This window comes from Ranitomeya imitator, chromosome 2 (assembly GCF_032444005.1).
Source record: "Ranitomeya imitator isolate aRanImi1 chromosome 2, aRanImi1.pri, whole genome shotgun sequence".
Classification (NCBI taxonomy): Eukaryota; Metazoa; Chordata; class Amphibia; order Anura; family Dendrobatidae; genus Ranitomeya; species Ranitomeya imitator.
Genome location: NC_091283.1, coordinates 630658566 through 630685094, shown reverse-complemented (window position 1 = coordinate 630685094; position 26529 = coordinate 630658566). Strand labels below are relative to the sequence as shown.

General features: G+C 44.2%; 1 pseudogene; it reads right to left on the bottom strand.

Annotated features, from left to right (window-relative positions):
* LOC138666764 (zinc finger protein 271-like) overlaps positions 1-24895 on the bottom strand; it is a 112970-nt pseudogene extending 88075 nt beyond the window's left edge.
* Between the last annotated feature and the right edge of the window lie 1634 nt (positions 24896-26529).

Sequence of the window (26529 nt, the reverse complement as noted above, 5' to 3'; positions counted from 1 at the left end):
GCGTTTCCGCACGTTTTTTTCCGCAGCATGTGCACTGCGGATTTTGTTTTCCACACGTTTACATGGTACTGTACAACGCATGGAAAACAGCTGCGAATCCGCAGCGGCCAATCCGCTGCGCATCCGCAATGTGTGCACATAGTCTCAGTACGTGGCAGGCACAGGCCACATCTAGCTCCGTCGTGTCTAGAATGGAGTTGCTCCTGTGAGGCATGACGTCCAGGGAAAGGGAGGAGATTCATGGACTACACGGCTGTGCTCCTAACAGGAAGTTGCTGTGCATGTGTGAGGTGAAAATGAGAGGTGTGAGGTTAAAATGACACGTGTGGGGGGTAATGAGCGGAGTAAGGGGAAAATAAGAGAAGTGAGGTGGTGCTGCAGTATGACGCTGCGTATAGAGAACAGTGAGGCGCTGCAGGTGGAGGCTGTGTATAAGGCCACATTCACACGTTCAGTATTTTACCTCAGTATTTATAAGCAAAAACCACAAGTGGGAGAAAAATACAGAAGTGGTGACGTGTTTCTAATATTCTTTTCCTCTGTTTTACTCCAAGTTTTAGCTTACAAATACTGATGTTAAAATACTGACCAAATAACGTGTGAACGAGGTCTAAAGGAGAAAAGTGTGGTGCTGCAGAAGAAGTAGGCTGTGTATACGATATGCTTTATTGCAATTAGTGCAATTTCTCTTGGGATCAAGTGTTTCCAATTGTATGTGGAAGAGGAGTGTGACGTGCAGCCGGAGGAGGCAACTGTAAAGGAGAAAAGCTGTGCTGCAGAAAAATGCTGTTTATAAAGGAGTAGCGTGATGTGCAGGAGGAGGCTGTGTAAAAAGAAAGAGCATGAGGTGCAGGAGGAATAAGGACCCTTAACTGCCGCCGTTAAAGGGAACCTCTTACCCCCAAAATCGACAGTGAGCTAAGCCCACCGGCATCAGCGGCTTATCTACAGCATTCTGGAATGCTGTAGATAAGCCCCCGATGTAACATAAAAGATGAGAAAAAGAGGTTAGATTATACTCACCTGGGCGGGCGGTCCGATGGGCGTCACGGTCCGGGTCCGGCGCCTCCCATCTTCATAGGATGACGTCCTCTTCTGGTCTTCACGCTGCGGATCCGGCGCAGGCGTACTTTGTCTGTCCTGTTGAGTGCAGCGCAAAGTACTGCAGTGCGAAGGCGCCGGGCCTCTCTGACATTTCCCGTGAAGACCAGAAGAGGACGTCATCTGATGAAGATAGGAGGCGCCGGACTGGACCAAAACACCCATCGAACCTGACCGCAGCGGGACCGCCCTTGGGTGAGTATAATATAACCATTTTTCCTCATCTTTTAGGATACATCAGGGGCTTATCTACAGCATTACAGAATGCTGTAGATAAGCCCCTGATGCCGGTGGGCTTAGCTCACTGTCGATTTTGGGAGCGACAGGTTAAAAGTCATATCGGCAGTCGTTAAGGTGTTACTATTGTGTTAAAAAAATACTTTTCTTCATTCTCATGGTCAACTTTACGTGGCCTGTTCAAGAGTTGGAACTGCCAAAAATCTGTTTATCTTTGCACTGGTAGGAAAAAAACAAATAAAATACTATCAATACTTGGGTAATCATTTAGTTAAAGGGAACCTGTCACCCCGTTTTTTCAGAGTGAGCTATAAATACTGTTAAATAGGGCCTGCGCTGTGTGTTACTATAGTGTATGTAGTGTACCCTGATTCCCCATGTATGCTGAGAAATACATTACCAAAGTTGCCGTTTTCGCCTGTCAATCAGGCTGGTCAAGTCGGGTGGGCGTGTTCACAGAGCTCTTTTCTTCCCCAGCTTTCCGTTGGTGGCGTAGTGGTGTGCGCATGTCCAATTTCCGAATTCCCTGCGCCCACGTGAAGACACAGCGCGCGATCTGCGCTGTCATCCCTTTCATCGGTGGGGGCGGCTATCTTCCTGGGGCCGCGCGTGCGCAGATAGAGTGCTCTGCTGCACGGGGCTTCAGGAAAATGGCCGCGGGATGCCGCGCGTGCGCACAAGAGATCGCGGCGGCCATTTTCCCAAAGCCGAGATGCAAACTCGGCTTTGGGAAAATGGCCGCCGCGATCTCTTGTGCGCACGCGCGGCATCCCGCGGCCATTTTCCTGAAGCCCCGTGCAGCAGAGCACTCTATCTGCGCACGCGCGGCCCCAGGAAGATGGCCGCCCCCACCGATGAAAGGGATGACAGCGCAGATCGCGCGCTGTGTCTTCACGTGGGCGCAGGGAATTCGGAAATTGGACATGCGCACACCACTACGCCACCAACGGAAAGCTGGGGAAGAAAAGAGCGCTGTGAACACGCCCACCCGACCTGACCAGCCTGATTGACAGGCGAAAATAGCGACTTTGGTAATGTATTTCTCAGCATACATGGGGAATCAGGGTACACTACATACACTATAGTAACACACAGCGCAGGCCCTATTTAACAGTATTTATAGCTCAATCTGAAAAAACGGGGTGACAGGTTCCCTTTAATTTGTGTTGCAAGTCTGTAGTGTTGAATATATGATGTGACATGCTTTTATGTGCAATATAATCATTATAATTTGTTATAACTAACCACAGTTACTATGCCCGGACAACGCCGGGCTCTTCAGCTAGTCAAAAATAAAGGGAAGTAGAACCCCTTCTTTTCCTCTGGCGGGACTTCTAATAAGACGTGTTTTGCCATTAGGCTTAAAACTTCTGTCTGTAGTGCTGGTTGTTCCAGCGGGGATGCCCATGGGGACATGATAAATCTCTCTGGATACTTGCGACACTCCAGTCTGACCTTATTAGACTGAGGATCCAGACTCTGGAGTAAATCTTTTGTCAGGCCGTGAGGAAGACAGAACTCCTCTCCCATCTGGAGAACATAGTCATAGGGAGGGCTTTCTGCCCTTCTGTGAGGGACCGAAGGAGGAGGAATCCTCTACTTCTCTTGGTACGATCCTCCCATCTGTCCTAGTCTCTGGATTTTCTCTTCCAGCTAATCTGCTAAATCCGAAAGGGTCTTTTAAAAGGATTAAAAGGGAGATTTTTGAAAAAAAACTTTTAGCTTTTGCCTGCTTTTTCAAGGATATCATCCAGGGCTGGATTGAATAAATATTCACCCTTGATTGGAAGAAAGAACAGCTTCACTTTCGCTTGCACATCCCCTGAGCAACATTTCAACTAGACGGCTCTGCGGCCTGCGTTGGTTATTGGTGCTGACCTGGCCGCTAACCTTGCAGTGTCCGCCAATGCATCTGAAAGGAAAGCAGCTGTCCTTTTATTACTGGGAGTGCAGCCAAAATGTAATCTCTTGCCACTTTGCCATTTAGTTGGTCCTGCAGATCGCTTAACCAGACCATAAGGGTATGTGCACACGTTGTGGATTTGTCTGCGGATTTTTCCGCACTGAATCCGCATCTCTTGGCAGAAAATGCAGGTAAAAATCTGCGCGTGTTTGATGCGGTATTGAAAGCTAAATAAAGATCTATAATTGAACAAAAAAGATTTGTGATGTCAATTTCTTGTTCAACCTCCTCTTCTACATTTGTCCAGCCCACACTCCATTACACACAGATAGACAGGTAGATATTTATAGATCTATCTAATATATATATATATATATATATATATATATATATATATATATATATATATATATATATATATATATATATATATATATATATATATATATATATATATATATATATATATCTCTCTATATATCTATCGATCTATGTATAGATTTATCTCATTCCTTCTATCTATCTATATCGTTAGATCTATAGATATGGGATACATAGATAAAAGGAATGAGAGAGATTATATCTAGAGAAAGATATATCTATGTATCTACAAATATATCTATAGATAGATCTATAAATATAACATGTATCTATATATCTATAGATGGATATCTATGGATATATCCCTAGATATAGCCATATATCTATAGATGGATATCTATAGATATATCCATCTATAGATATATATCCATAGATATATCCATCTATAGATATATATCTATAGATATATATCCATAGATATATCTATAGCCATAACAGCAAGGTCGATGTTTATTAATGAACAATGTTTAATTTTTAAATAAAATTAAAAACGGGAAAGGCATGGGCTCCCGCGCAATTTTCTGCACCAGAGGGGGAAAGCCGACGGCCAATATTTGTAGCCTGGGAAGGGAGTAATACCCATGGCCCCTTCCCAGGCTATGAATATCAGCCCACAGCTGTCTGCATAGCCTTTACTGGCTATCAATATAGGGGGACCCCCACAAAAAAAAATGACGTGGGGTCCCCCTAAATTTTATAGCCAGAAAGGCAATGCTGACAGCTGCGGGCTGATATTCATAGCCTAGGAAGGGGCCATGTACAGTGGGGCAAAAAAGTATTTAGTCAGTCAGCAATAGTGCAAGTTCCACCACTTAAAAAGATGAGAGGCGTCTGTAATTTACATCATAGGTAGACCTCAACTATGGGAGACAAACTGAGAAAAAAAAATCCAGAAAATCACATTGTCTGTTTTTTTAACATTTTATTTGCATATTATGGTGGAAAATAAGTATTTGGTCAGAAACAAAATTTCATCTCAACACTTTGTAATATATCCTTTGTTGGCAATGACAGAGGTCAAACGTTTTCTGTAAGTCTTCACAAGGTTGCCACACACTGTTGTTGGTATGTTGGCCCATTCCTCCATGCAGATCTCCTCTAGAGCAGTGATGTTTTTGGCTTTTCGCTTGGCAACACGGACTTTCAACTCCCTCCAAAGGTTTTCTATAGGGTTGAGATCTGGAGACTGGCTAGGCCACTCCAGGACCTTGAAATGCTTCTTACGAAGCCACTCCTTCGTTGCCCTGGCGGTGTGCTTTGGATCATTGTCATGTTGAAAGACCCAGCCATGTTTCATCTTCAATGCCCTTGCTGATGGAAGGAGGTTTGCACTCAAAATCTCACGATACATGGCCCCATTCATTCTTTCATGTACCCGGATCAGTCGTCCTGGCCCCTTTGCAGAGAAACAGCCCCAAAGCATGATGTTTCCACCACCATGCTTTACAGTAGGTATGGTGTTTGATGGATGCAACTCAGTATTCTTTTTCCTCCAAACACGACAAGTTGTGTTTCTACCAAACAGTTCCAGTTTGGTTTCATCAGACCATAGGACATTCTCCCAAAACTCCTCTGGATCATCCAAATGCTCTCTAGCAAACTTCAGACGGGCCCGGACATGTACTGGCTTAAGCAGTGGGACACGTCTGGCACTGCACGATCTGAGTCCATGGTGGCGTAGTGTGTTACTTATGGTAGGCCTTGTTACATTGGTCCCAGCTCTCTGCAGTTCATTCACTAGGTCCCCCCGCGTGGTTCTGGTACTTTTGCTCACCGTTCTTGTGATCATTCTGACCCCACGGGGTGGGATTTTGCATGGAGCCCCAGATCAAGGGAGATTATCAGTGGTCTTGTATGTCTTCCATTTTCTAATTATTGCTCCCACTGTTGATTTCTTCACTCCAAGCTGGTTGGCTATTGCAGATTCAGTCTTCCCACCCTGGTGCAGGGCTACAATTTTGTTTCTGGTGTCCTTTGACAGCTCTTTGGTCTTCACCATAGTGGAGTTTGGAGTCAGACTGTTTGAGGGTGTGCACAGGTGTCTTTTTATACTGATAACAAGTTTAAACAGGTGCCATTACTACAGGTAATGAGTGGAGGAAAGAGGAAACTCTTAAAGAAGAAGTTACAGGTCTGTGAGAGCCAGAAATCTTGATTGTTTGTTTCTGACCAAATACTTATTTTCCACCATAATATGCAAATAAATTGTTAAAAAAACAGACAATGTGATTTTCTGGATTTTTTTTTCTCAGTTTGTCTCCCATAGTTGAGGTCTACCTATGATGTAAATTACAGACGCCTCTCATCTTTTTAAGTGGTGGAAATTGCACTATTGCTGACTAAATACTTTTTTGCCCCACTGTATATTGCGCCCCCCCCCAGCTACAAACATCAGCCCGCAGCCGCCCAGAAATGGTGCATCTGAACAATGCGCCAATTCTGCCACACAGCCCCTCTCCGCACTGCCGTTGAGCGGTGGCATATGGGGTAATAAGGTGTTAATGTCACCTTGCTATTGTACGGTGACATTAAGCCCGGTTAATAATGGAGAGGCGTCAATAAGACGCCTATCCCTTATTAATCTTATAGCAAGAAAGGGTTAAAAAAAAACAAAAACACACACACACACAACCCCACAAGAATAAAGTATTATAATGAAATAAATCACAGTTTTTCATAATTTTAAATTGTACGCCTATATCCATTCGAAGAATGTAGTGCCGCAAAGTGACAGGTGAACTGTCGGCGGCGGCGTAATACAATGTGGAGGATTATCTCAGTCATTGTATCACCTGAGCCCCTGGAGAACGGTCGCATCAACTGATGTGATAGCGCTCCACGGGACATAGTCTTGGGACACTCGTATTAATTGGATTACGTCGGACACAGGGAGTATATTGTTGGTTTATTAATTTAACATTTTTTCAGGTGAGCGAGGGCTTCGGAGATAAGGTGTAGATAGCGAGTATGAACTATATATGTACTGTAGGTGTTTGTTTTTTTTTACATTCAACATATTAGCTGGATGATGGGACTACTACTTGGCTAAAGTGTCAATCACTGTCACTGTAGCAGACATAGCCAGATGGAACTTGTAGTCCAAATCGGACGATACACACACACACACACAGATACAGCCCTGGCAGAACCCAGCACACCCCCGGCAGACCCCCTCCCCCCCCCCCCCCCACCGCACACAAACGCAGACCCTGCCTGTACACACAGAAACGCACACAGAAACTACCCACACACTTCCCTCGTCCAGGGCCACAGCGTTTCTCGCACTGACATCCGCTGCAGGTTTGCTGCGGATTGGCCTGACAATGGAAGTCAATGGGTGCAGAAATGCTGCAGTTCTGCACAAACAATTGACATGCTGCAAAAAAAAAAAAAAAAGCTGGGAATCGCCGCATTTTTTCCACAGCATACGCACAGCGTTTTTGAATTTTCCATTGATTAACATTGTGTGCCCAACGCACTGCGCATTTGAGGCAATTCCGCGTGTCTAAAAATGTAGTGGAAACTCATCAAAAATCGCAACGTGTGCACATAACCTTAAGGTGCCTAGCTGTACATGTCGCTGCTAACCCCATTATAGATCTCACTGCCTTCATTAAATTATTCACTTCTTCTAGCAGAAAACAAATGTTCACTAACAATGTCCTTTTCAGATGAAGTGGAACTTGATGAAGACTCATACTGAAGCTTTCTCTCTGACTCAGTAGAATTATCAGACAACCTGGGAGATCTCCTGGCTTTTTACATACTTTTAGATCTTACTTTGTGTGAGTGGGATAGTGACTTTAAGGAGTTTATCACCTCAGTTCTGATAAGGGATCTTAAATTAGAGGTAAAATTTGGGGACGGGACTCCTCAGAAATCATTTTATCAATGCAGGACTGCCATTTTTTTTAGGCCAAGGACTAGCCAATCCCTGTCCACAGAGCACATTCTCTGTGATGGGATTTTGTGAAGTACATTTTTTAGGAACCTCCTGGTGACTAACAAAGGGTAGAGAAATAGAAAAGAAAAAAAAAACTCTTTAGCAGGTTGAAGCTTCACAAAGATCACTCACCACTTAGAAGATATCAAGGGTACTGGATCAGGAGGCAGAATCACATCCAATAAGTCTCCCCAGTGGATTCCTCCATTCTGCTGGAGGTGTGCCGACGTCATCTGGAATTTCTGGTCTCGCGTACTCTGCCCGAGCGACCCCCACTGCTGCCCCGTCATTCTGAATGTGGTCGATGGTGTACCCGCTTCTTCTGTCACTTGGGGCGGCTTCTGTTACAGTGGCTGTAGATGCTGCGGCTGATGCTCAATCTCCAAGTGGTGCTGCTGCACCCAATTATGCTGTTCAGGCTTGCATGTATCCATGCTAGAGCACAGGAGTCGGGCCTTGGCGGCCTTCAACTCTTATATAAAGAAAAGTGGCTCTGCCAGTCCGCGCGTTCCTTGAGCTTCCGGTACCCACCCCGACGTACTCTCTGGGTGAAATGTCTCAAGTCTGCGCCTTCTGGATGGTTGCCAGGCAACCATAAAGTAATTGTGCCGCCTTATGCACTTAACTGCCTTGGGCTCTCCACGGCGCTCTCAGGTCCCCGGCCACAGCAAAGACTGTGCCCTGCCAGAAACCGACCAACCCAGGTCTGGGAACCTTCATACATCTGCCGCCTTAATAACAAGGCTCCCAAGTCAAGGACAGGAAACCAACTGATGCAGGGAGAGGTGGCGCCCTTTTTATCTTGAAGGTTTTCTGTCCTTGAAGGGCAGATCTCCTCTCGTGGTGCTGTCATGTGTGACAGAAAAAACAGTGACTTATCAAAATGACATCATGCAGACCAGTAGGTAACACATCGCTGCAACCAGGGTCTCTGACCCTATATCATGCTACTGTCAGATGGAGTAGCAAAAACCTGGTGACAAATTCCCTGTAATGAAGTTTGTTACAAAAGCAACAGAGGATTAAGCTACCCCCATCTTCTCCCCAACATCTGAGTTATGTGAAGCCCAAAAGGAGCAAGTAGGGGAAGTACTGAAGCCACCATGACATTTTAGTAGCACATTACAAAAATGATGACAAGATGGAGTATTCTGAAATTGACCATGCTGCTCACATAAAATGCATAAACAGAAAAGTAATGCCATCAGAGTAGCATTTGCAGTTCACACCCAGTAGCTCTATACTATCCATCAACATTTTACCTGCTATGGCAGGCAAAGGATTCTCTACTTCAGTCTGCTCCTGATAATCATTCACAACATACATCTCTTCATCCTTAACGTCCTTAACTTTGATAATAAAGATGTTCCCAACCTGAAAAAAAAAATTTGATGTTTTTGCAATTTGTAAATTAGTTTACAAAAACTAGACAGAATATTTTAATAACAGAGTAGATTAGTGTTATTTGGAGACCTCAACTTCTTGGTTATCATCTGGTTCAGTTTTTACTGGATAATCCTGGGAATGAGGAATCGGAGAGCTCTCTGGTACATATTTATTACTGGATCCATCTGAAAGAAATAATCAATATCATCAGTCACAGTACATGTGTAATGTTATGAGCTAGGTGACCTGCCAATTCATATTAAAAGCTTCTTGTACCTAGTGATGTGTAGGGCTTTTTCTCCTCCTCCTCCATTTTGATGTCCTTATGTCCTCCTCCCTGCATAAAAATTTAAAGTTATTGTCACCAGATTTGATAGCACAAACATTATTAAAGGGGGGTCTTCAAGAATGTGATAAAATGGCCTCTGCCAATTATTTTCCAACTGCAGTCCTTCCTACTTACATGTCAGGACGGGCTTCAGTCTCAAGAAACACTGCTACTGAGACTTGTGTCTCAATTGACAGAGGAGCTGTATTAAAAGCACACATACCTGTGAGCAGCCGGAAAATAAATAAATCTTCTCTTGACTGCCCATGGAGGATTGAGGCCAGAGAAAAAAATCCTTTGTGCTCAGTCAGCAGAGAATTTATTCAGAGATCAAAGCCAGTCTCCCTGGCTCATAGAGGTATGTGTGCTTATGATATAGAGCTTCTGTCAGTTGAGAGATCGGACAGTCCACAATCTGAAGAAACACTGCTCCCAAAACCTATCACATGACTAGGACAGGCTGAAATTTGAAATGCATGAAATCTGGTGACAGATCCGCTTTAAAGAGGACTATTCCCCAAAATTTTCATGCTGAATTAGACACCCCGTAATAGCAGCTGCAGAGTGGAGTAAAATTTTTATTTTTTATTTCACCTGGTCACAGAAAAAAATAAAATCCATGAAGCCACTCTAGGGAGGGGAGATTCTCCAACAGCTCCCCTCTCACACAGAATTTTTCAGTTGGAAAAAGAGCTTACATTCTATACCTCCTGGATATAGAATTGCACAATGTACGTAGTGAAGTGGGGAAATTACTTAAAGCTAGAGGTTGAGGGAACCAATTAAGATTGTTACCCATTCAAATTCTCTTTGAAGCCCTAACTCCCTGCAGTGCCCAGGTGACTGAAATAGGATATCTATTGTGGAGAGACAGCCATAGAGTTTAAGTTTTGAAGGGAAGTGAATATCTGACAAACAATTAAGGCAGGATGAGCTTCCTTTCATCAAAACATCTACAATAGCCAGTTGGGCACCTGTGGAAAGTTGTAAATATTGGGGTTTGTGTGGATCAGATATTGATGGGACATACATCTTATGACTTTTGTGTTTGAAACTGTTAAACTGTAAAGCGCTGCGGAATATGTTGGCGCTATATAAATAAAGATTATTATTATTATTATCTTCAACTTCATCTTCAACTTCAGGACTAATCGGGGAAGAATATGCATATTTTTTCATAACTGGAATCCATGGCTATAAGCCCCAAATCAATAGTGGTCAGAATGCTGACAACAGCCATATAATGTTGATCATCTATGGATAGGTAAAATCCCAATAAACAATATAGCGGCGATCTCGAATTTCTGCAATTGTCAGAAGTGAAAATATTAATGTTGGGAATTTCATAAAATCCTGAAGGGCTGAGAACGCACTTAAGTTCATTAAGGGGGGTGTAACTTAGATGCTGATAAAAGACCAAGGCGAACTATGATCGGTGTTCAATGCCAAGTAGGCTTGATCCACGTTAACCAGACATTTTCAATCAGATTGCTTCCATCCGCTTGCTGAGCCACCTCTGTAACCAGCGTAATAAGTTTCTCTGTTAGTACATTTTATTTTATTTAACTGTACATGCTGTGTTTTGTCCCCTTTGTAAAAAAATCTTTTGTTTATTGTTTATAAATACTGCCTATTGCTCTTGATTAAATATAACATTTAATATTTAGGTTCCTTTTGCTCTTTAAACCACACCCCAACGTTATATGCTACTTGTCAGGCGTCCAATCGGCCTGTTTAAAGGATTGGTGGTAGCAGCGAGTAGCTCTTGGGTTATTGTGGAGTTACCAGTGACCGTACAGGGTTATTGATATATTCCGCAAGTTGGAATTGGAGGGTATATACCATATGCTCACTGTTAGTCCTCCAATAAACAGCCTATTAATGGAAACAGCCTGCAACCTCCTCTGTTAATCGGTCAGTCGAGTAATTGTCTGGACAATAGGGGGCAGCAGAGAGCCGTTAGTGACAAAAAGATAACAGCGGGTGGATCTGCACAACCTCCTAAGCTGTGATCTTTGAAAATTAGAGGCATCTGCGTCATTTCTTGACACCTCCTCTCTTAAAGAAAGCTATCACTCCAGTCCTTGTAGGAGTTGCCCAATCAAAGCTCTGGTTCCTCAGTTTGTGAGATGTAATGACAAAGCTCTGATCTTCTAGTCTAATCTCCTGAATGATAAGAAAGTGCAGCTGAGAATAGCTGTGTCCAGAGATAAGTCACACTATGGCTGTTGTGCTCAGAGCAACTTGCAATCATTCTGCAGTGAGAGCAGATCATGCTGTCATTACATCCCACAGAGGAGTAGCTTATTGCTTATTTTGCACGCACTGCAGAGCTATTATAAGATGCTGTAAAACCGAAGATAGAAATCAGGATGATCCTAACATCTAGTATTAAAACATTAGCAAAGTGACATCAATGCGAATAAGGGCAGAACATGTCTGGGTCCGCATTATACATGTAATGTCCAGCTCAAATAAAGGGGGGCCACACCGTTACCTGCACTAAATGCAGAAACCTGAAACAGAACCGATAAAAAAAATGAACTGGGGTATAGGTTGATGTGCACGCAAAATAGGAGCATGTTCACACTGGCCATTAAACAGATACACAACATACGCAAGCTCCACCTGAACTTAAAATTATAATAAAAAAGTTAACTCATTATGTGCCAAATACTTTGATTGCCAATATCTCTGCAATGGAGAGGTGAAATAAAACAAAACCCCTATTACATCTTGCGTCCAGTTCAACATGGAACATTTGGTGACAGGTGCTCTTTAAGTGTGGGCCTTAAAGGGAACCTGTCACCAGGTTTAGCCGATATAAGCTGCGGCCACTGTCTTTCAGGGCTTATCTACAGCATTCCATAATGTCTTGTCTGACCTGCAAGATAAGAAAAATAAGTTTTATAGAAGGCTGTAGATAAGCCCTGAAAGGCAGTGGCCATATCTTATGATCGGCCAAAACTGCTGACAGGTTCCCTTTAAAAGACAGTGCTCTCTTATAGGAGACCTGACATACCCAACGGACCAGTCATCTTCCAGACACCACCCTCAGTGTTACTTATTTCCCTGGATCCACTCACCTCTCCCGTCAGTAGCTCAATGATCTTATTGGCGAGTTCCAGGATTTTTTGCTCATTGTCTTTTCCACAAAATATCAAGTGAGACGATGACACCTTTATGGGAATCTGAATCCTGCCGTAGTCTTCTGACTTGATAGTGTGACTAATGGGAGCCTCACTTTCTCCAGATGCCTTTTTTACTACTGTGCAATCCTATGTTGGAAGAGTGACATTAAAGTATCTTACTATATGTTGCCATGCCAATAGCACTCACTTTATGATTGTGCGTGACAATGCAAGTCTCCCACTTCTCCGGTCATTTCTATGCTTTTAAAGTATTTCATGTGACTTACATGTCAGAATCCCTCACCTCTCCGGTCAGAAGGTAGATTATCTCCAGGGTGAGGTTCAATATCTCGCCGTTTTTGTCCTTATCCATTCTCGAGTCACTTGGGGAAAGAACCATTGTCTTGCTACAGTTGTGACCAGGAGGATGCAGTATTGGAAACACCTGAAAGGAGGCAAAGAGTGGACATCGGAGAAGCTGTAGGGTTTGTTTTACCATGCAGAAAGGTTTAAAAAAAAGGAACAGAATTCTCTGTAAAAAAAAATAAAAGCATTAATCTATTGTGAATCATAACTTGGCACAACAACAGAAAAGTCATTTTTGTAAGATTGATTTAGCTCTTAAGGTACCGTCACACATAACGATATCGTTAACGATATCGTTGCTTTTTGTGACGTAGCAACGATATCATTAAGGAAATCGTTATGTGTGACAGCGACCAACGATCAGGCCCCTGCTGGGAGATCGTTGGTCACTGAGGAAAGTCCAGAACTGTATTTCGTCGCTGGACTTCCCGCTGACATCGCTGGATCGGCGTGTGTGACACCGATCCAGCGATGTCTTCACTGGTAACCAGGGTTACTAAGCGCAGGGCCGCGCTTAGTAACCCGATGTTTACCCTGGTTACCAGCGTAAATGTTAAAAAAACAAACACTACATACTTACCTTCAGCTGTCTGTCCCCGGCGCTCTGCTTCTCTGCACTCCTCCTGCATCCTGTGTCAGCGCCAGCCAGCCGGAAAGCACAGCGGTGACGTCACCGCTCTGCTTTCCGGCTGACCGGCGCTGACAGTGCAGAGGAAAGCAGAGCGCCGGAGGACAGACAGCGGTAGGTATGTATGTAGTGTTTGTTTTTTTAATGTTTACGCTGGTAACCAGGGTAAACATCAGGTTACTAGGCGCGGCCCTGCCCTTAGTAACCCGATGTTTACCCTGGTTACCGGGGACCTCGGGATCGTTGGTCGCTGGAGAGCTGTCTGTGTGACAGCTCTCCAGCGACCAAACAGCGATCGACATCGTTGTCGGTATCGCTGCAGCGTCGCTTAGTGTGACGGTACCATACAGGGGTTTTCTAAAGATGCCTTTTGAGAAGCACACCGTTCCCCAATTACTTGCACTGCTAGACTGCTGGGTGGGATAAGCGACCCTCTGACTAATCTGCGGCTTCCGAAGCTTGTGTAATGCTTTTGTCTGTAGATTCAGCATTGGGATGAGGACAAGACATGGTACACGTTGTTACCACATTCTCTGACGATTGTTTTTTATATCCAATGTTTCACTTCATGAATGTTCGTCTTCATGCATCAAGCACCACACTGTGTATGCTAACTATACCTACAGTCTACACACCCCTGGTAAAATGTCAGGTTTTTCACATGTAAACGTACGTCATATCCCTCCTTTGAGATGGGCTCACAAGCCGAGCCATCATCTGTCTTTACCATCGTCAGGTGGAGCACAGCTCCTCTCTCGGCTGTTAACCTGTTAAATGCCGCAGTCAATCTCAGACAGCAACATTGAACACAAGTCAGCAGACAGTGCGCCATTCTATGAGTCCATCGGTGCGCCGGAGACGTGATGAAGACCCCCATGCCTGTCATTACGATACGCCTGTGAAAAGCCAGCGTTTATCTGGTGTTCATAGGAGACCGTGATGTTGGCTATACATAGTCAATGCTGATGCACTGCTGTGTATAGCACATGCTCACAATGTAGTCTAGTCACCTACTATTGTTAGGTAAGTTTTTTCAGGGTTAAAGAACTGAAAGATTCCTTTAAAATATAACCTTTAATGATAAACTACAGTGTGGGCCATTTATATGGATACACCTGGTGAGCCATTAATAAAGTTGGATCCAAAATGGCCGCCATGATCACCACTCATCTTGAAATGTTTTCCTCCTCCCATATACTAATGTGCCACAAACAGGACATTGCTATCAACAACCATTCCCATTTTATTTAGGTTTATCCATTCAAATGGCCCATCCTGTAAAATACACAAAAGACCCCAAGACCCTTGGAATATAAAAGGGGCTCCAGGCCGACAGTAAGACCAATATAAGCCAAAATAGCAATCAATAGGAATTCATAGTCAAATATAGGCACCAACACCCTAGTAAGACCGGGACAGACAAAAGCTATCTTAAATATACCAAACTTAGTAGGATGATAACCAAACGTATAGCGTCACAGTGCATAAACGAGTGCAAATAGTGTTGATCTCACCCATTCTGAGCTTAAAGTGATGTCACATCCAGCAGGCGTTCCTCAATAGTCTTGTACAGCTGATCCAAACTCTCTGCCCTATTGTGCCCTCTGCATGTACTACCGCCCTAACAAGGTTAAAACCCAAGTGTATCTCTCAAAACAGATACCCCAGAACAAAATTGCCCCCGACGCGTTTCTTTTCTCAATAGCGACGTCATAAGGGGAGTGTGCTTGTTTGGGGAACGGTACAAAAGGTAAAGACCATGAGGCACACATTGCTCACTATTCCATAAAGCAAAAATGTGCCTTAGTACTTAACCCCTTCCCGACCTTTGACGCATACGCTGCGTCATGAAAGTCGGTGCCATTCCGACCCATGACGCAGCATATGCGTCATGGAAAGATCGCGTCCCTGCAGGCCGGGTGAAAGGGTTAACTCCCATTTCACCCGATCTGCAGGGACAGGGGGAGTGGTAGTTTAGCCCAGGGGGGGTGGCTTCACCCCCTCGTGGCTACGATCGCTCTGATTGGCTGTTGAAAGTGAAACTGCCAATCAGAGCGATTTGTAATATTTCATCTAAAAAACTGGTGAAATATTACAATCCAGCCATGGCCGATGCTGCAATATCATCGGCCATGGCTGGAAACACTTATGTGCACCCACCCCACCCCTCCGATCGCCCCCCCAGCCCCCCGATCTGTGGTCCGCTCCCCTCCGTCCTGTGCTCCGCTCCCCCGTCCTCCTGTCCGCTTCCCCGTGCACCAATCACACCCCCCGCGCTCCAATCAAACCCCCCCGCACTCCGATCCCCCCCCCGCACACAGCGACCCCCCCCGTGCTCCGATCCACCCCCCCCGCACAGCGATCCCTCACCCCGTGCTCCAATCCTTCCCCGTGCTCCAATCCTCCCTCCCGTGTTCCGATCCACCCCCCCCCCCATGCTCCGATCCACCCCCCCGTGCTCCGACGCCCCCCCCGTGCCCTGATCTCCCCCCCCCCCCTTATACTTACCTGGCCGCCCGAGGTCCGTCCGTCTTCTTTCCTGGGCGCCGCCATCTTCCAAAATGGCGGGCGCATGTGCAGTGCGCCCGCCGAATCTGCCGGCCGGCAGATTCGTTCCAGAGTGAATTTTGATCACTGAGATATAACTTATCTCAGTGATCAAAATAAAAAAAATAGTAAATGACCCCCCCCCTTTGTCACCCCCATAGATAGGGACAATAAAAAAAATAAAGAATTTTTTTTTTTTCACTAAGGTTGGGGTAAGAACTAGGGTTAGGGGTAGGGTTAGGATTAGGGGTAGGGTTAGGGGTAGGGTTAGGGGTAGGGTTTCGGTATGTGCACACGAATTCTGGTCCTATGCGGATTTTTCCGCAGCGGATTTGAAAAATCCACAGTGCTAAACCGCTGCCGATTTATGGTGGATTTACCGCGGTTTTTCTGCGCATTTCACTGCGGTTTTACAACTGCGATTTTCTATTGGAGCAGTTGTAAAACCGCTGCGGAATCCGCAGAAAGAAGTGACATGCTGCGGAATGTAAACCGCTGCGTTTCCGTGCAGTTTTTCCGCAGCATGTGTACAGCGATTTTTGGTTCCCATAGGTTCACATTGAACTGTAAACTCATGGGAAACTGCTGCGGATCCGCAGCGTTTTCCGCAGCGTGTGCACATACCTTTAGAATTAGGCTATGTGCACACGGTGCGGATTTGGCTGCGGATCCGCAGCAGTGTTCCATCAGGTTTACAGTACCATGTAAACATATGGAAAACCAAATCCGCTGTGCCCATGGTGCAGAAAATACCGCGCGGGAACGCTGCGTTGTATTTTCCGCAGCATGCCAATTCTTTGTGCGGATTCCGCAGCGTTTTACACCTGCTCCTCAATAGGAATCCACAGGTGAAATCCGCACAAAAAACACTGGAAATCCACGGTAAATCCACAGGTAAAACGCAGTGCCTTTTACCCGCGGATTTTTCAAAAATGATGCTGAAAAATCTCATACGAATCCGCAACGTTGGCACATAGCCTTAGAGTTGGGTTGGAATTAGGGTTGTGGTTAGGGGTGTGTTGGGGTTAGGGTTGTGGTTAGGGGTGTGTTGGGGTTAGGGTTGTGATTAGGGTTACGGCTACAGTTGGGATAAGGGTTAGGGGTGTGTTGGAGGTAGAATTGAGGGGTTTCCACTGTTTAGGCACTTCAGGGGGTCTCCAAACGCAACATGGCGCCACCATTGATTCCAGCCAATCTTGTATTCAAAAATTCAAATGGTGCTCCCTCACTTCCGAACCCCGACGTGTGCCCAAACAGTGGTTTACCCCCACATATGGGGTACCAGCATACTCAGGACAAACTGCGCAACAATTACTGGGGTCCAATATCTCCTGTTACCCTTGAGAAAATAAAAAATTGCTTGCTAAAACATCATTTTTGAGGAAAGAAAAATGATTTTTTATTTTCACGGCTCTGCGTTGTAAACGTCTGTGAAGCACTTGGGGGTTCAAAGTGCTCACCACATATCTAGATAAGTTCCTTGGGGGGTCTAGTTTCCAAAATGGGGTCACTTGTGGGGGGTTTCTACTGTTTAGGCACACCAGGGGCTCTGCAAACGCAACGTGACGCCCGCAGACCATTCCATCAAAGTCTGCATTTCAAAAGTCACTACTTCCCTTCTGAGCCCCCACGTGTGCCCAAACAGTGGTTTACCCCCACACATGGGGCATCAGCGTACTCAGGAGAAACTGGACAACAACTTTTGTGGTCCAATTTCTCCTGTAACCCTTGGGAAAATAAAAAATTCTGGGCTAAAAAATTATTTTTGAGGAAAGAAAACGTATTTATTATTTTCACGGCTCTGCGTTATAAACTTCTGTAAAGCACTTGGGGGTTGAAAGTGCTCACCACACATCTAGATAAGTTCCTTTGGGGGTCTAGTTTCCAAAATGGGGTCACTTGTGGGGGGTTTCTACTGTTTAGGCACACCAGGGGCTCTGCAAACGCAATGTGACGCCCGCAGACCATTCCATCAAAGTCTGCATTTCAAAAGTCACTACTTCCCTTCTGAGCCCCCACGTGTGCCCAAACAGTGGTTTACCCCCACACATGGGGTATCAGCGTACTCAGGAGAAACTGGACAACAACTTTTGTGGTCCAATTTCTCCTGTAACCCTTGGGAAAATAAAAAATTCTGGGCTAAAAAATTATTTTTGAGGAAAGAAAACGTATTTATTATTTTCACGGCTCTGCGTTATAAACTTCTGTAAAGCACTTGGGGGTTGAAAGTGCTCACCACACATCTAGATAAGTTCCTTTGGGGGTCTAGTTTCCAAAATGGGGTCACTTGTGGGGGGTTTCTACTGTTTAGGCACACCAGGGGCTCTGCAAACGCAATGTGACGCCCGCAGACCATTCCATCAAAGTCTGCATTTCAAAAGTCACTACTTCCCTTCTGAGCCCCCACGTGTGCCCAAACAGTGGTTTACCCCCACACATGGGGTATCAGCGTACTCAGGAGAAACTGGACAACAACTTTTGTGGTCCAATTTCTCCTGTAACCCTTGGGAAAATAAAAAATTCTGGGCTAAAAAATTATTTTTGAGGAAAGAAAACGTATTTATTATTTTCACTGCTCTGTGTTATGAACTTCTGTGAAGCACTTGGGGGTTCAAAGTGCTCACCTCACATCTAGATAAGTTCCTTTCGGGGTCTAGTTTCCAAAATGGGGTCACTTGTGGGGGGTTTCTACTGTTTAGGCACACCAGGGGCTCTGCAAACGCAACGTGACGCCCGCAGACCATTCCATCAAAGTCTGCATTTCAAAAGTCACTACCACTACATATGGGGTATCAGCGTACTCAGGAGAAACTGGACAACAACTTTTGGGGTCAAATTTCTCCTGTTACCCTTGGGAAAATAAAAAATTGCGGGCTAAAATTCATTTTTGAGAAAATAATTTTTTTTTTTTATTTTCATGGCTCTGCGTTATAAACTTCTGTGAAGCACTTGAGGGTTCAAAGTCCTCACTACACATCTAGATTAGTTCCTTTGGGGGTCTAGTTTCCAAAATGGGGTAATTTGTGGGGGATCTCCAATGTTTAGGCACACAGGGGCTCTCCAAACGCGACATGGTGTCCGCTAATGATTGGAGATAATTTTCCATTTAAAAAGCCAAATGGCGTGCCTTCCCTTCTGAGCCCTGCCGTGCGCCCAAACAGTGGTTTACCCCCACATATGGGGTATCTGCATACTCAGGACAAACTGGACAACAACATTTGTGGTCCAATTTCTCCTATTACCATTGGCAAAATAGGAAATTCCAGGCTAAAAAATCATTTTTGAGAAAAGAAAAATTATTTTTTATTTTCATGGCTCTGCATTATAAACTTCTGTGAAGCACCTGGGGGTTTAAAGTGCTCAGTATGCATCTAGATAAGTTCCTTGGGGGGTCTAGTTTCCAAAATGGGGTCACTTGTGGGGGAGCTCCATTGCATAGGCACACAGGGGCTCTCCAAATGCGACATGGTGTCCGCTAACAATTGGAGCTAATTTTCCATTCAAAAAGTTAAAAGGCGCGCCTTCCCTTCCGAGCCCTGCCGTGTGCCCAAACAGTGGTTTACCCCCACATATGAGGTATCGGCGTACTCGGGAGAAATTGCTCAACAAATTTTAGGATCCATTTTATCCTATTGCCCATGTGAAAATGAAAAAATTGAGGCGAAAATAAATTTTTTGTGAAAAAAAAGTACTTTTTCATTTTTACGGATCAATTTGTGAAGCACCTGAGGGTTTAAAGTGCTCACTAGGCATCTAGATAAGTTCCTTGGGGGGTCCAGTTTCCAAAATGGGGTCACTTGTGGGGGAGCTCCAATGTTTAAGCACACAGGGTCTCTCCAAACGCGACATGGTGTCCGCTAACGATGGAGATAATTTTCCATTCAAAAAGTCAAATGGCGCTCCTTCCCTTCCGAGCCTTACCATGTGCCCAAACAGTGGTTTACCCCCACATGTGAAGTATCGGTGTACTCAGGAGAAATTGCCAAACAAATTTTAGGATCCATTTTATCCTGTTGTCCATGTGAAAATGAAAAAATTGAGGCTAAAAGAATTTTTTTGTGAAAAAAAAGTACTTTTTCATTTTTACGGATCAATTTGTGAAGCACCTGGGGGTTTAAAGGGCTCACTATGCACCTAGATAAGTTCCTTAGGGCGTCTAGTTTCCAAAATGGGGTCACTTGTGGGGGAGCTCCAATTTTTAGGCACACGGGGGCTCTCCAAACTTGACATGGTGTCCGCTAAAGAGTTTTTTCATTCAAAAAGTCAAATGGCGCTCCTTCCCTTCCAAGCCCTGCCGTGCGCCCAAACAGTGGTTTACCCCCACATATGAGGTATCAGCGTACTCAGGACAAATTGGACAACAACTTACGTGGTTCAGTTTCTCCTTTTACCATTGGGAAAATAAAAAAATTGTTGCTGAAAAATCATTTTTGTGACTAAAAAGTTAAATGTTCATTTTTTCCTTCCATGTTGCTTCTGCTGCTGTGAAGCACCTGAAGGGTTAATAAACTTCTTGAATATGGTTTTGTGCACCTTGAGGGGTGCAGTTTTTAGAATGGTGTCACTTTTGGGTATTTTCAGCCATATAGACCCCTCAAACTGACTTCAAATGTGAGGTGGTCCCTAAAAAAAATGGTTTTGTAAATTTCGTTGTAAAAATGAGAAATCGCTGGTCAAATTTTAACCCTTATAACTTCCTAGCAAAAAAAAATTTTGTTTCCAAAATTGTGCTGATGTAAAGTAGAGGTGTGGGAAATGTTATTTATTAACTATTTTGTGTCACATAACTCTCTGGTTTAACAGAATAAAAATTCAAAATGTGAAAATTGCGAAATTTTCAAAATTTTCGCCAAATTTCCGTTTTTATCACAAATAAACACAGAATTTATTGACCTAAATTTACCACTAACATGAAGCCCAATATGTCACGAAAAAACAATCTCGGGAACCGCTAGGATCCATTGAAGCGTTCCTGAGTTATTACCTCATGAAGGGACACTGGTCAGAATTGCAAAAAACGGCAAGGTCTTTAAGGTCAAAATAGGCTGGGTCATGAAGGGGTTAAAGGGAAGGTGCCACCAGTTTTCTTGTATTTTGTTTTTTTGTGAAATTAAGCTTAAAATAGTAATTAAAATGTATTAATGCAATGTTTGCACTGTTTGCAAACATTTCTATATGAAAAATATTATATATTTTTCTACAAATATACATATTTACCACTAGGGGGAGCATTTTCCGTTTTAGACCACAAGCAACTATAGTAAGATTTAGCAGCTCTGCCCCAGGGATATTAGACCACCCAAAAGGGGAGGGAAATGGTGATGTCAGCAGTTACTGCCCCAACAGTAAGAATGAAGAGCAGCATCACAGGGCAGCACCATTTTGTGTGTGACTGCCCTGTGATCTGCTATCACCAGCAGTTACTGCATCAGAGGCACAGCTTGTTTACAGAGGAGCAGAACTCAGTGGGTTCAGCAGCATTTTTTTGTGAATAACATTCTTGCCATCCCCCTTCCCCCACCTTAATCCCTGTCCTGTCAGCTGCCCTGCTCTCTCTTTCCAGGTGTCACCTCCCTCGTTGTAGGCTGTGAGTGCAGCTTACTGGAGATCACAGGGACTGTGTGTGAGAGGGAGGCAGCAGGAGAAGCACACAAGGCAGCTTGTGAGGAGCAGAGGATATCTGCCCACTGTGCCCAGGACGTGCCTGCCTGGAGTACAGAGGAGCAGTGAGCGCTTCTTCTGTCCTGCGATAGAGAGTAAGTGGAGCTCAGCAGATAGCACTGGGCTATTATAAAATGGCAGCTAGTCACACCTACAGCAGTGAGTTGTGCAGCCCACAAAGGCATGCCCAGCTCACTGCTAATGCTGGTGCAATGTTACAGATAGGAGATAATAGACCGGCGCTGACCCTATGTTCATGGGGTGCCATAAAATGACACTGATAGTGCCCTGCTACTGCTGCAAAACCAAGATGTCAGCCCCCAGTGCATTCTTTAAACTCATATAACACATGAAATCTTTTTTACATGCATTTCAAACTTGCTTATAGCAGCATGTTATGCTACATTACAGTGATTTATTAATGACCTACAAACGCGGTACCTTCCCTTTAAGTGTCTAAATAGAAAAAAAAAAGAAAAAAGAAAAAGGAATCCCACAGTGGTGGGTAATCATTCAGGAGAAAGTGTGCTGCCATCTCCCATAGGAAAAAAAAACAACAACACACATTGCGAGAGGTCAGGATTCTCCAATGCCAGCAGCTGGGGAGCAAGTTAAAGCAAGCATGCAATTAGCTCTTATGCAGTCACGTGCAGACTAGATGTGCACGGCCTCGCTCAACATGATCCTGGCTGTTATGAAAGGCAATTCAGAATGACAATGGACATGGAGGTCAGAGCACATACAGTGAACTGACAATAACCCAAAATAATAGAACGAGCTCTGAGACGTGGGAACTCTGCAGACCGCAATCCCTAAGCCTATCAAACCACAACTAAAGGTAGCCGTGGAGCGCTCCTGACCAGAACCTAGGCGCCTCGTCACAGCCTGAGAAACTAGCTAATCCTGAAGATAGAAAAATAAGCCTACCTTGCCTCAGAGAAATTCCCCAAAGGAAAAGGCAGCCCCCCACATATAATGACTGTGAGTAAGATGAAAACACAAACATAGAGATGAATCAGATTTAGCAAAGTGAGGCCCGACTAGCTGAACAGAACGAGGATAGGGAAGATAACTTTGCGGTCAGCACAAAAACCTATAAAAAACCACGCAGAGGGGACAAAAAGACCCTCCGCACCGACTAACGGTACGGAGGTGGTCCCTCTGCATCTCAGAGCTTCCAGCAGGCGAGAAAAAACAATTAAGCAAGCTGGACAGAAAAATAGCAACAAAATAACATAAGCAAAACTTAGCTTTGCAGAGCAGCAGGCCACAGGAATGATCCAGGGAAAAAACAAGTCCCACACTGAAACATTGACAGGAAGCATAGATCAAAGCATCAGGTGGAGTTAAGTAGAGAAGAAGCTAACGAGCTCACCAGATCACCTGAGGGAGGAAACTCAGAAGCTGCAGTACCACTTTCCTCCACAAACGGAAGATCCCAGAGAGAATCAGCCGAAGTACCACTTGTGACCACAGGAGGGAGCTCTGCCACAGAATTCACAACACCTGGCTGTACGGAAAAGGATAAAGGGGTGTTCGGGACTATTACATTGATGGCCTATCCTTAGGCCATCAATATCTGATGTGAAGTTGCTCTACACTCGCTGATGGGATGTTCCCAGTGCCATCCAGAAGTGTTCAGTTGCAGAGATAGACAGCACAACTCCGTCAACTGTATAGTAGCTGCGGCCAGGTACTGCACATCTGCCCCCTATTCTAATCAATAAATAATACATTTAAATAAAATATTCAAAACACAACGTCTGAATATTAAAGGGTATTCTCCCACCTCCAAGATACATAAGGTTCTGCAATGCCTGCACATGAGGAAAGAAAGAGAATCAGAATAACTCTACCACATTTCTAATTGGAAGTATGTGCTAATATAATTATTACACCTGCTACATATTGGGATATGATCTAAAGAGAATATGGGAATACCCTTTTAAGTTATTTTTGCATTGAAATGAATACGATTTTTCTTTTAAACATTTTTTTCTGTGAGATTTATATGCAAAAAAAAATTTTTAAAAAAATATCTGTGGGGACAACGCTAGCTAATCTGAGATCGTTGGAAACTCTGCAAGTTTCTTATAGGCTCAAGTGTGGCCTAATTCAGACTGCTGCCATGCAATGGCCCCAGTTTTAGAGGCAGAAACCGGACACGGAATTCTGTAACGGATGACACAGAGAACTTTTTCGAACAGCGCTTGCTTTTAAAAGGAGCTGTTCACTACGGGACAACTTCTCCTTAATCAATTCAAGATCCCAATTAAAAAAAGTGAAAACTTATCTCCCCCAGCGCCGTTCCAGTGATGTTCCCAGAGGATCAGAGGACTTGTGTCATGTGCCAGCTGCAGCCGATGACCAGCGACTGGTTGCAGCTCATATCTATTCCATCAGGTCATCTGCTCTGACAAACTGCCGCTCAATGGCTGCAACCAGAACCTGAGAGAAGAAGCCACGTCAGCCTCCGGGAACGGCGCTGCATGAACAGAGTATACAGTCATTCTACTTTTCTTTGGGGTCCAGATTCAGCCCATAGACTTTAAACATCCGGGTGGTCCACGTATTACTCTGAACTGACATTCTACAACCTCCACGCAGAATAATCAGCATGCACAGACAGTGGGGGTGCGAATCCCACCATGAGCCGCAGCCAGACTTCCCACTATGGTTTATTATCATATTCACCTTCTCAATCTCTGTGTACACAGCGCTCATCCAGATCACGCTGGCAATACAGGTGAATCCTGACAGCGTGCGCACAGCCGAAATATAAAGCCTGCGCTCACATAGCGGGACTACAGGCTTTTATTAGGTCAGACAACCCCTTTAAGCTGGGGTTAGGGGGACAACCCCTTTAAAGTGACTAGGACAGCTCTGGAAGGTTTGGTTACCCAAATAAACAATGCATGGGACTCATTCTTTACAAGCACTTGCCCAAAATATTTTTTTTTTAAAATGCAGTTTTAACTATATTTCGAGACAATAACAGAAATATGTTAGAAATCACTATAGATTTGCCTCATAACCTCGGGGTCATAAACAAGACCCATACAAAGAAGCCCCTCCCCCGGGGGACCCCAGTAATGGAGCCCCCGCAGTCACCACCCCGCATACGCCTCTGCCCCCAGAACTACACAGCGCCATGACGACAACGTACAAACCACACAGCGCCATGGAGACAACGTACAAACCACACAGCCGCCGGCCAGAGCCCTCTCCTTATAACAGCAGCCCGTCCTCTGGCCTGGAAGCAATCCGGGCTCCCACCACAAACACTTCCGGATCGCCTGCCTCATACCTCACACGTGACTTAGTAGCCGACAATGATTGGCTCTCTCAGCTCTGCGCAGTAGGAAGGAATGCGGGCAGTGCCAGAATCCAAAATGGCCGATTATGTACACACGCTCTAATACACAGAGACCATCTTTTCGTAGCGCTTTTGAGCAGCGGAGTTCATTTTGTTTTGGTCATTTCAACCTTGTTTTGTTGTTTTTAGTTTTTGAGTAGGGTGTGCCCTTTTTCTCAAAGGCAGCATTCATTTTGTGAAGTTTGAGTCCACGTAAACGTACACTACATTACTTGTTTGTGGAAACAGCAGTATAAGCCACCTGGGAAGTCTATCACCCTAATCATTGTGGCATGGCCCCTATAGACACATATATACTTGCCAAATGCCCAAAATTATCCATGAGACACCATGAAAGGGGAAAATTTCCCAGTGGCGGACCGCCTGACATTATTCCTCAGTGCTTTTTAACGGCGCTGAGTGAATAACAGCACCCTGCTAGTGCAATTTGCGCAGGTGACAGCTGTATATGACAGCTGACACCCTGTAGTATCCGCCATGGACAGTTTTGTTACCGATCGGGAGCTAACTAACCCCTTAAATACCTCTAAGTGTTTAAAAGGTGGTTATAAGACCACCGTTGGCAAGATCGATTCCCTGCAATCGTAATCGCGGTCCCTGAAGGTTAGCTGATGACCCCAGGGTACGGCGGCCTGTGAGATCCTGCTATAAGCCGGGTCTTACAGGCTGTGTCACTCACAGGTCTCAGTCACTGCTGTGCACAAGCAGTGCAATGTATGAGACCGACAATCAAAATAAAATATATACATGTCCCACAGTGGGACTAAGTGGGGGAAAAAAAAGTAAAATAAAATATGTACAAAAAGCACACAAATCAAGAAAAGTCGTTTCACTACTAAAAATGCAGCATTTTTTGTTAAAACAAAGAGTATACATAATTGGTATCGCCGCGTCCAAAACGACCTGATCTTTAAAATTGGAACGTTATTTATTTCGCTTGGTCAAAACATGTCTTTTTCATCATACCTTCACACAAATAATTGAATAAAAAGTGATTAAAAAGTCATATATAAAAGAAAATTGTTCTAATATGGCTCATTTGTCAAAAAAATTAAAAAGTTACAGCTCTCAGAATATGACTATGCAAAAACAAATTCATTTTTGTAAAATATTGTTTTTAGTGTGTAAAAATATCAAAGCATAAAAAAATATAAATCTGGTATCGCTATAATTGTAGCGACCCGACGAACAAATAAGTCTTATCACTTAATGCACGGTGAACCGTTCAAAACTAAAAAAAAACAGTAATCGATTTGCTAGTTTTTGGTCATTCTGCATTAGAAAATTCTGATTCAAACGATTTAAAAAAAGTTATGTGCCCCCAAAATGGTACCAAAAAGATCTGCAACTTGTTACACAAAAAATAAGCTTTCATACAAGTCCGGTCGCCAAAAAAAAAAAAAAGCTACAACTCTCAAAATATGGAGATTTTTTTTTTTTAAAGCATATTTACAGAGCAATAGCAGCAAATATATACTGTATATAAAAACTATATAAATCTGGTACCACTGTAAACATATTGACCAGAAGAATAAAGTTGT